Source organism: Canis lupus, chromosome 14 (assembly GCF_011100685.1).
Source record: "Canis lupus familiaris isolate Mischka breed German Shepherd chromosome 14, alternate assembly UU_Cfam_GSD_1.0, whole genome shotgun sequence".
Taxonomy (NCBI): domain Eukaryota; kingdom Metazoa; phylum Chordata; class Mammalia; order Carnivora; family Canidae; genus Canis; species Canis lupus.
The window spans coordinates 5,113,328-5,124,229 of NC_049235.1; the positions used below are offsets into that span (position 1 = coordinate 5,113,328).

Genomic DNA, 10,902 nt, shown 5'->3' on the forward strand with positions numbered 1-10,902 from the left:
AAAGAACTTTCATCCCCCTGATCTAATCTGACAACTCCAGGCACAGGCTGGCCTATCACAAGATTGGGAAGTAGCCAAATCCATGGTGTCTGGATCTCATTGAGTGCATTATTCTGATCCACTTTAGGGCCTCAGGACTTAATTATCATTTCTGTCACTGTAAAAGCTAGTTTCATCACAATACATCACTCAAAATAGGTAGGACATTTTATGTCAGTGGGCATTTGAGGAAACAGGAATACACAAGCACCATCAGAGAGAGGCGAGGCCAAATGCCACCCAAAGCTCCTTTTCCCCTTCTCTAGCCAAAGGTTAGAGACTCCAGGGCCTAGGAGGCTCCAGGGCTGCCAGCGAGGTAGACTTCCTCCTAGTACCATCCACCAAGCAACCTTTCTCCCAGGATGTGAGCAAATCGCCCTTGACCCTTTCTTGGTTGTCTGTCTCTCCCAGTTCTCACGTCATCTCCTCTCCTGGGAGGCCAGGCTCGGCGGCAGAGTGCCAGCCATTCTCTGCTCCTTATCCCCATCACTGAATAATGAATACCAGCTAAGTGATGGGCTGGTGCCAGCGACCTCCTAGCAAATCTTCCCCCTGGAGTTTGGATCAATAACACTTAGCTGCTCCTTTTCAACTTGAAGGTAAGCAGCTGGAAACCCAGCCTGGGCCCTTCCCCTCAGGGAGATACTGTTCTGATAGCCCCCAAGCTCACAGGTTCCTGCTGGTCCCCAACTCCCCACGTGGTGTGGGTGCAAGAATGAAAGTGTGTCCACAAAGGACTGACCACCCCTCTGTCTGCAGCCCAAGTGCCCCATCTCCCATTAGAATGTGACTATTAAGCTCCATCTCCAGGAAAGGGAGATCTGACTTGGGTAGCCCACAGTGGCTAAGGGGAGACTGCTCTGTATCCATTGGGAGCTGTCCCCTAAGTTTGAGCTGCTTGGTTTGGAATTAGGGAGGAGGAGAGGGAAAGGGAGCCATTTACACAGACGGTCGATTCAATAGCCTTCACTGTGCTCTGTGGCTAGTCTAGGCACTGTGGGGACCAGTCTGGTGCTGAGAATCACTTCCTTTTTTTTTTTTTTTTTTTATTTATGATAGTCACAGAGAGAGAGAGAGGCAGAGACATAGGCAGAGGGAGAAGCAGGCTCCATGCACCGGGAGCCTGACGTGGGATTCGATCCCGGGTCTCCAGGATCGCGCCCTGGGCCAAAGGCAGGCGCCAAACCACTGCGCCACTCAGGGATCCCGAATCACTTCCTTTTGTCCTTGAGAGGTCATGTTGCAGAGCTGAAGGAATAAGAACAGCCAACAAGAAAGTGCTTCCTTTCTGCTAGGTTCTGCTCCGAGCCCTTGGCTTACAACTCTGAACCCTCACAGTAACACAGGTACATACTAGGGTCCCTACTTTGAAGATGGGGAAACTGAAGCACAGAAAGGTTAAGTGACTTTCCCAGGGTCACAAGGCTAGTGAGCAGAGGAGCCAGGGGTTGAAGACAGGCAGTCTAATTCTAGAGTATGTGGTCTACACCACTACACCAACCTACCTTCCATGACGCTCCACCACCTGGGCAAAAACAAAACACTCTGGCAGCTGTTCCTGACTCTGAATCCAGCTGCTATTTACCAGTGACGTGATGGGTAAATTTCTTAATCGCCCTCTTTCCCTGAGTCTCCTTTTCCTTATGTGAAAAATAGAGATGATACTATCTCAAAGAGCTGTTGCAAAAATAAAAATGAAATAAAGTACAGAGCAGATGTTCAATAGGTATTAGTCTCCTTACTGAGAGACTGGAGTCCCTTCATCCCCACTGCAAAGGGACATCCCCACTGTCTTCTGATCTTCGGCAGGAAAGCCCAAGTCACACTTCAGGGCCTAGTGTTACCTTCCTGGCCTGGCATCACAGCTTCTCCCTCTTTTGTGGTCTCTTGTGTCCAGGTTCCTCTTACTGACACTTTCCCAATACCTCAGCTCTCCTCAAGAACAGTGGCTGAGGGGCACCTGGGTGGTTTGGATGGGTAAGCATCTGACTTTTGATCTCAGCTCGGGTCATGATCTCTGGGTTGTGAGATCCAGCCGTGCATTGGGCTCCACACTGAGCATGGAGCCTGCTTGAGATTCCCTCTCTCCCTCTCCCTCTGACCCTCCCTGTCCCCACACGTGTACATGTTCTCTCTCTCAACAAAACAAAACAAAACAAAACACCCAGTGGCCCTAAACTATTCTCCTTCCTTGGTCATGCTGCCCTGCTATCCCATCAATCTCCCTGGCCACAGCCCATACCAACCTATGAAGACATCTGAGAATACTCTCCAACATCCAAGAAGGGCTTGATCACTGCTCTGCTGATGCACAGCTTAGATCTGTAGCCAAATGAGCCTTCGCAAAATGGCCCTCCTCCTTCACCTTGACTTAAATGTGTCAGTCACAGCAGACCTGGTATATGGTTATATAATGCCACATAACAAATCGTTCCAAAAATAAAGACTTAATACAACAGTAATCGTGTATTATCTCTTGGTTTTGGTGAGTAAGGAATTCAGATCGATATACAGAGGATGTTTTGACTCCATTCCATGATGCCTGGAATCTCAGTTGGGCAACTCGAAGGCTGGGAGGCTGGAATCACTTGAAGGCTTTACTAAGGCAAGAGGATCCATTCTCAAGGTGGTTCACACACATGACTGCCAAGAAAGTTCCTCTTCATATGAGTGGCTTCACAGGGCTTCCTGAGTGTTGTATTAGTCTGCTTGAGCTTCCACAGCAAAGTACCACATATTGGAGGCTTAACCAATAGAAACTCACTCTCTCACAATTATGGAAGCTAGAGATCCAACATCAAGGTATCATCTGGATTAGTTCTTTCTGAGGCCTCTGTCCTTGGCTATAGATGGTGCCTTCTCTCTGTGGCTGCACAAGATCTTCCCTCTGCACATCTGTGTCCTAATCTCCTCCTCTTAGAAGAAGTCATATTAGATAGGGTGCACACTAAAGACCTCCTTCCACCTTAAATACCTCTTTAAAGGCCCTATGTCCAAACACAGCTATGTTCTGAAGGGTTGCAAGTTAGGACTTCAACATATGAATGGGGGGGTGGGACACAGTTTGGCCCATAACAGGTGTCTGTGTGAATGGTGGCTGGCTTCCCACAGAATGGGTGATCCCAGAGACCATCCAAAGCTGCAATGACTTCTGTGGCCTAGGCTCAGAAGACACACCACATCATTTCTGGACTCTCCTACTGGTGACACAGATCAGTCTATTCGGTGTGAGAGGGGCTATGTAAAGACATGAATTCTAGGAGGCAAGGCTGTGTGGGGGACCACTCGGAGGCTAGCCACCACAACTGCACAAATAAAGGCCCTGTCCCTCATTATGACATAAGAAGAGGAGAGCCCTTGCATGAGAATAAGCTCCTAGGGAAGAGAGGGCCCAGCGGCACAAAGCCCCCTGCCCAGGACCATCAGGAAAGTGGGTCCAGAGAGGGAACATAGAGAAAGAATTGGAAGTGTCTCTCATACCATTATCTCTTGGGGAATAAAACTTCTTCCTCTCAGTGGAAACCTGGGGCTAACATCTCAGCTGTGAAGAGAGGCTCAGTTCTGGCCCCTGGTTTACCCCATAGGCTACACTGTATGTCTGGCACGAGCAGCATCAGCCAAGTCTCAAGTGGAGTGGACACTGCCAAGTGGACACAGATGAGTAAGATACAAAATGTTTGTGAGGAGCTATAATGTAGCCATGGCATAGAACAAGTGACAAAATAATAACAACTCACAAGTTAGATCGGGATTGTTCATTCCCAAAGCACACTAAAGCTTACTTACCATGGCCAGAGGTGTGACTTAAAAGCAGAGTCATGCTATTCTTTTTCTCTTATTTGGCTAATCTGCAAGAAAACATAATCACTGTCATCTAGCATCTGCTCCTGTTGACCACGGGGGTCAAGGATCTGTGTCTGGGACCCGGGATGATCTTCAGTTCATTTACTGAGTCCTCACTGGTTGTATGTCTGTGAAGATATGGGCAAAGCCTGAGATCAGCCCCAGCACAATCTTGACCCAGAAAGAGCCATTCAGCTCTGGTGGAGGCTGGCCTTCTTCAAGTAGATGTGGGCTTGTTACTGATCTGGCACTGGTATCATAAAACAGAGTTCTCTGTCCTGCCTTGGATCAGTGCTCCATGGGCCTGACAGTCTTTACCATCTCTCTTGTCATGTATTCCTGGGGCTTTACACTCAAAAGGCCAATTGTCCCCACCCATCACCTTCCTTCTAAGCTAAAACCACCTGGCCCAAGTTTTAAGGGATAATAGGGGAGAAGAGTTCATTCTACAGTGGTTCTTCCCCTTCACCATAATCTCTGAACTTGGGGCACCTGGGAGGCTCAGTCAGTTAAGTGTACAACACTTGGTTTCAGCTCAGGTCATGATCTCAAGGTTGTGGGTTCAATCCAGGTGTCAGGCTCCATGCTCAGCAGGGAGTCTGCTTGATATTCTCTCCCCATCCCTCCTCCTCTGCCCCTCACCTCACTCATGTACTTGGACTCTCTTTCTCTCTCTCAAATAAATAAATAAATAAAAATCTTTAAAAAAAATCCTTGAGCTTGATTCAAAGTTCCCACATCTGCCCCACTCCTAGGAGAGAAAGGGGAGGATTCCTCAGCCCCAGCTGGCCACCTCCTCATTCACCTCATCCATCATCAGGACAGGTGAGCCCTTGAGAGAAGCCACAAGCAGGACAGGGGTAATTAGGATCCATTAAGGAGATGAGGCTGAGCTGCAGGAGGGACTATTCATTCCCCAGCCTCCTATTCTAAATGGGGCCATCAGCCATGCTGAGCTTGCTTCCTACCCTCCCCCCAACCAATTCCTGGAGAGGCTGAGGCGGCAGCAGCAGGGTAAATGAGGATCTTGAGGAAAGAGACCCAGATTTGAGGTGAGGAACCACAGGCCACATTCCAGCAGAGAGAGGAGAAGGCAAGGAGCAGAAAAGGGGAAACAGGACCCCCAAAGGGACCCAACCTAGGGGCTTGTTCCTAAGCCAAGGCCTCGTCATGAGAAACCACACTCTGTCATGGAAGCTGCTTTGGCACCACCCACATGGCCCAGTCCAGGGCCAGCCCTTGAAGCAGCAGAGAAGGCAGCTCCGGGTGCCTGGAGCTCTCATGGTGCTATCTGCAGAAGGCCCCTGCCAGAAAGCAAATGTGCTCCTTGAGAGGGGTTACAAATTAACCTCTCAGCAGTCTCATCAAGCACCTTCTTCCTGATTAATTTGTCAGACTGGCTGTGTCCCTGACAGAATGGCAATGCTCAATAGTGAGACTCAATTTTTTTTTTTATCAGATCAGAAAAATTGGGGGTGGGAGCAGTGGTAGATGGTAATGAGGTAGAATGCAGACAAAGGGCTCAATGTGAGAGGCACCAACTGGAGAGGGACCAAGATCCATGTTCCCCTTTCTCCCAAAGCCAGGCCTGACTCAGTTGGAGGAAGAACAGAGGCCATCATCCCAGATACTGGGACAACCCTGAAGAGGACCTATGGCCTACACACGTTCCCATGCCCTCCGCACACAGGGTCATGACTGATCTTCAATACTCCTGATCTCCAGACAGTGCTGATCACCAGAAGCCCTCAGAACTTTCAGCAATAGACCCTGATTGTCTTGTCCTGGCAGCCCCACCCTCTGGGGCAGTGAAGATGGACATGAGTAGCCACAGCCCAGAGGAAGGTGTGTGGGGAGAGAACAAAGATTACTAATCTGAGTTGTGGTGCTTTGCTATCCACGAATGGCTCCATTCCTGTGGTGGGGGCAGCAACATTTATTTCCATCTTGCCTCCAGGAAAAGGGGTCAGAGATGTTGAGTGGCATGCCCAAAGTAACACAGCCAGTAAATAGCAGAGTCTGGACCAAACCAGCCCCTATTTTTAGAAGAAACCCTAGTTCTTTCATATTAAGACCTGTTCTGGGCAGCCCGGGTGGCTCAGTGGTTCAGCACCGCCTTCAGCCTGGGGCGTGATCCTGGAGTCCCAGATCGAGTCCCATGTCAGGCCACCTGCATGGAGCCTGCTTCTCTCTCTGCCTGTGTCTCTGCCTCCCTCTCTCTCTCTCTCTCTCTCTCTCTCTCTCTCTTTCTGTGTGTGTGTGTGTCTCATGAATAAATAAATAAATATTTTTTAAAAAGACCTGTTCTATCATCTAAACTCCAGCAAATCATCCAAACATTCACAATCCAGTCTCTCCTTCTGAGTCTGAACTCTTTACTCACTCACATATTCATTCAGAAAACATTTCAGACCTGATAAGAGATGAATCCCACCTCTTGACACCCACATGCCATGCCTTCAGTGGTGGCACTCACCCTGTGGTGGGACAGCAAGCTGGCTGACACTGACTTAACCCAGACCACAGGGACACATGCACATAGAGTTGCTGAGGTGAAGTCCAGTGGATGAGGGCCCCAGACCAACACATTCTGTGGCATGAAATCTCTAAGAAGAGGCCAGAAACAAACCTCTTCCCCTTCAGTCATAGTTGAAACCCGTGTCTCTTATGTTAAAAAGCAGGAAGATGTGCATTGAAGATAATGCGGTGTTTTTAATGTAGGCACAAATGCAGTCTGAAATGTGTTTGTTGGGTCTTTAGCAGGATTTTTCTTTTTAAGGGCCAACGTCCCCCAATTCCATAATGTCTGGCCTGGCCAGGTCATGTCTGAAAGGAGCGGGCACACATCATGGTCAGAACCATGGTCAGCAGCATGAGCGCTCCCACTCCCTTCCCTGATTCCTGTCATCCAGGACCCTCTAGAAGGCACTTCTCAGCTTCCTCCTTCCCAGAGCCCCTATAAAGCAGAACTGAGTCAGACCTGAATCTTGGGTGCCTCTATCTGGCTGAGCCTCCTGCAGCATCCAAACAACCTTTGCCTTTCTTTGCTGACTTTAGTCAAGATAGCAGTTAAGCCCACATGAGACCAGGAGATGGAAGAGGCCAATTACTAATGTGCTTGGGGGGGGGGGGGGGAGACATAAATAATTGTACAGAGGCATGATATTAAGTATAGAGGGACTAATAATTCAAACAGGCAGAAACTTCTGAATATACCATGAGGCTCCCCAAGGCTGAATGGCAGTGAATGGACGCACATTTGCATAATAGCTTTCTTGTTGTTCTCTCTGTTCTTTTGTTGCTGTAACTAATTGCTTTTAAGCACCCTATTATTTCCCCCATTCCTCTGAAAAGAAGGAGCCCCAGTAATCTATAAAATAGTGACTTTCACCAGCACGATGCTGTTATACATTTATAAATTTGGGAATATGAAAGGAGACAAAGCTCTTGATTGAGAAAGCACCAGGAACCTGCCCCTTTAGGAGTGGGTTGTGGGGGTTTCCTCCAGGTCTGGCTTCACACCCATACCACCTGCACAGCTGTCCCATGCTTAGAAGGACCCCATGATTAGAAAGGCCTGACACTTGATTTAAAGCTCTGCGGTCACTCTCCAGAACTTCTCACTTGTTTTTTGATTTTCTTTTTGTTTTGTTTTGTTTTGTTTTGTTTTAACAAGAAGCCTCTATTTTCATTTTAGCACTTGGCCCTGCAAATTATACATGTTTTCTTGATTCAGGTTTGGCCAGGATGGGACCTGACTCCAGCATCAAAGGAGACACCATGTGACAAAGCCTCCCAAAGGTCCATCCGTCACACCATCTCTGCCTCCTCTGGTATTCACAGCTCCCCAGCACCCTCCACAGCCATGACTCATAGAAGAGGGACAAATCCTATTACCTAGGACACAATCTGATGCCAAACTTCCTGACTTCAACTGACAATCTAGCCTGGCTACAAAGAGATAGAACAAAGAGAGGCACAGAGATTTTTGTGTGGATGGGGCTCTTAATAGCTGAAGTCACTTCCTTTGTGCAGAAGCTCTGAGTGAGTTGAGAGTGATTTTCCTGGTCCTAGGGACTCTAATGTGCTCATAAAAGGAGCATGGGACTGCCCTCATATGCTGCTCATTCCTGCTTCCTCCCTACTCCTCCACTGTTCCAGATAATCATCATTAATCCATTTCTCAACAAGCATTACTAGATTACTTTAGGCTGTCCTAGGCATTAGGGATACACTGGGGAGACATCAGTCTATATATTCATGGATCTTATGGTCTTACTACAAGTAAGACCCAAATGCCACATACATCTACATGCACACTCATACAGAGAAGACAAATTCCCACATTCCTGCCTCGGAAGTTGTTGTTATCCAACCTTGAATGTCTGCTCTTTCCTGCCAGCCCATGCCTAGCCTAGGAGATGTGTTCTCCAGAATCCAGGAGTCCTTCCCTGTCTAATTACATGTGGATCACTGCTCTGTGCACTCCACTGAGATGCCGCGATGCTGCATCCACCCGGGGGCTCAAGTGTTTCTGGGACTATCTGTGGTCTTTAGTTCTTCCCAGAATTGTAGGTTTCCTGGCTTGACAGGACGTTCAAATAGAGACCTGGGTTTGTTTTCCCTCGTGCTCTCATCACTGTTTCAGATATAGCAGGTACTATTTGCTGACCACACAGACCCTCTTCATTCTGGCCAGAGGATCCTAATTTGGCTTTCACAGTCATACTTTTCTCTGGGTCCATCTCCTAGGGAAAGGTGCCCTTATGTCTATCCTCCTTCCTCAGAAGGGCAAGGCATAGATCTTGGTCTACAGTGGTCCCATTCTCCTTCCATCATTGGGTTAAGAAGGGCCATGTGACCTAGTCTTGGCCAATGAGATGTGAGAGGAATGATGAAGGAGCATCATCAACAACAACAACAACAAAGTAGATTTTTAACTGATAGAGACTCCTATGAAGAAATGGTCCCTGATTACGTGTTGAATATACATTAACCAACCTGAAACTGCCCCACCTACTTCCAAGATTCTTGCTATATAAGTCAACAAATTTATGACTTAATACATCATTTACTTAAGATTCCTGTTCTTTGTAATTGAAAACATCATAACTATTTTTTATAGGGTTCTGCCTATCAGGTTCGCCTTGTGAGTATTCTCTAGATAAATGTTGGGCACAGAGTGGGCAGGCAGCAGGCACAGGAACTGAGCTCACTGGACTGTTTGTAAGGAATGTGAGTGGTCCAACACGGAAAGAATACAGGTGTCCAGGTGTTTCTGAGGTCCGGTTCTCATTCTGTCCCTGGTTGACTGACAGAATGGAATGTGGGAAACCAAGGTATTAAGGACGGAAATCTTGGTCTCAGTTGTATCACAAACTACAGAAACTCAATCTAGACCACCTAATTGGAACCAATCCCAAATAAAATTGGGACATAAGAAATCTTGTCTGTGGTGAACCACGATTATTCTGTATATAAATCTGCTCGACTCTTTGATGACAAGTTCATCCCAGGTAATTGTTCTCTGCCCCATTTTCTATAACCTATTTTACACTCAAGAAAGGAGCCTACCCACAAATAGGGATATTCACATTTTAATTCTGTCTAAAGACAATTTATAAAATTTATAGATATATCTATAGATATAAATAGAATATGTAGAAATTCTATAAAATTTGTAGAACGAACCTCTAATAGTAGAACTTCAGACCATATCAATTCTAGAGGGTATACTTTTCAGACAGAGTGATGTTCCTAAAATCCCACTGTATATAACCAATTTCTCCTGCTTGAAAGCAGGCCTCACTCTTGCCTTACTTTGCTGTGACAGCTAAGCTTATGTGAGCTGTCATGACTCGTTGCCCACACTCTGCCCTAAGGCAGATTTTTGATGACCCCACTGGCCAGTGAATACTTTTATTTGCCCCAACTAAAAAGGTCTTAGCAGGTGAAAGGGAAAGAAAGAGGGGGGAGAAGGCCTGCAGGCATGGGTCTCGCAGTGACCCACCCCTTATTCTAGGAGGCAGGAAGAAACAACAACAAATAACTTTAGGTAATGCAACACGGTGGCCAGAACACTCTGGGCTGCCCTCAGTGGGGTAAGGAAGCTCACAGATGTCACGGCCTCCTTCAGCGTTCCCCTGGCATCAGGGAAAGGAGGCCCGCTGGCTGCAGGTCTTAGGTGTCCTGCATTTCTACATCTCACTTACAGACAGCCCTGCCAAGAAAGTCCAGCCTCAAAACGACCCAGGAGAGGGGTTCACCAAAGAGGCCTAACTGTTGCCAGGGAGACAGGAGAATGGTGAGGGAGGGACACAGGCTCCTCTGCCCACTGTTAAGCCTTCACAGTACCAGGAAGGGAGGGCGGGAGTGGGGAGAAAAGCTCAGGCGAGAGAAGCAGGTCATCACCTTCTAAGCACAAGTCCCTGCGAGGAGGCTTCTCCTCTAAGTGTCTACCCAGTTGATCTCGGTAGCCTTTCCCCAAAGTGCTGCTCTGCTCTTCATCCTGCATTTAGGCTCAGTGCAGCTTATAAAGTGTCTTTAAAGAAAGGGAAACCAAGACTTCAGGCAGTGGTTCTCCTGGAGCAAGTCTGAACTTCAGAGAGGAGCTGGGCTCCCGTCGGGCTGGCAGACTGTCCTAATGAATCTGCCAGTTGCCCAGTCCATCGGTCACTTTTAGAGAACATGGAGCATTCGGGAAGGGCATGGCGAGTAGGTACCCAAGGCTAACAGACCAGATGACGGCAGCAGTCATCCTGTCCACACACAGATGAGAGGAAGACAGCATAAAGACAGACCCTGTTCCAAATGCCCTGCAGGCCACACATCTGAGGACCCTGTGGAAAAGGTGCAAGAAGCTGAAGGCAGGGTGGATTCTTTTTTCTGTAGTGAGCCAGAGGGCCACACCATGACCAAATGCACCTGCATGCTCCCCAAATGCAGTGGGACCTCTTGCCCTGGAGCTGAAGCTGCCACGATGCATCCCTTTGCAGGGCTACCTCAGGGAGTTGCATTCCC

The 10,902-nt window shown here is 47.9% G+C and overlaps 1 long non-coding RNA gene across 1 annotated transcript; it reads left to right on the forward strand.

The window, feature by feature from the left end:
- Positions 1–225: 225 nt before the first annotated feature.
- LOC102155123 lies at positions 226–9,228 on the forward strand. The gene is made up of 3 exons (XR_005369288.1): positions 226–355; positions 451–638; positions 7,619–9,228. It is a non-coding gene; the product is annotated as an uncharacterized LOC102155123 (long non-coding RNA).
- The last annotated feature ends 1,674 nt before the right edge of the window (positions 9,229–10,902 follow it).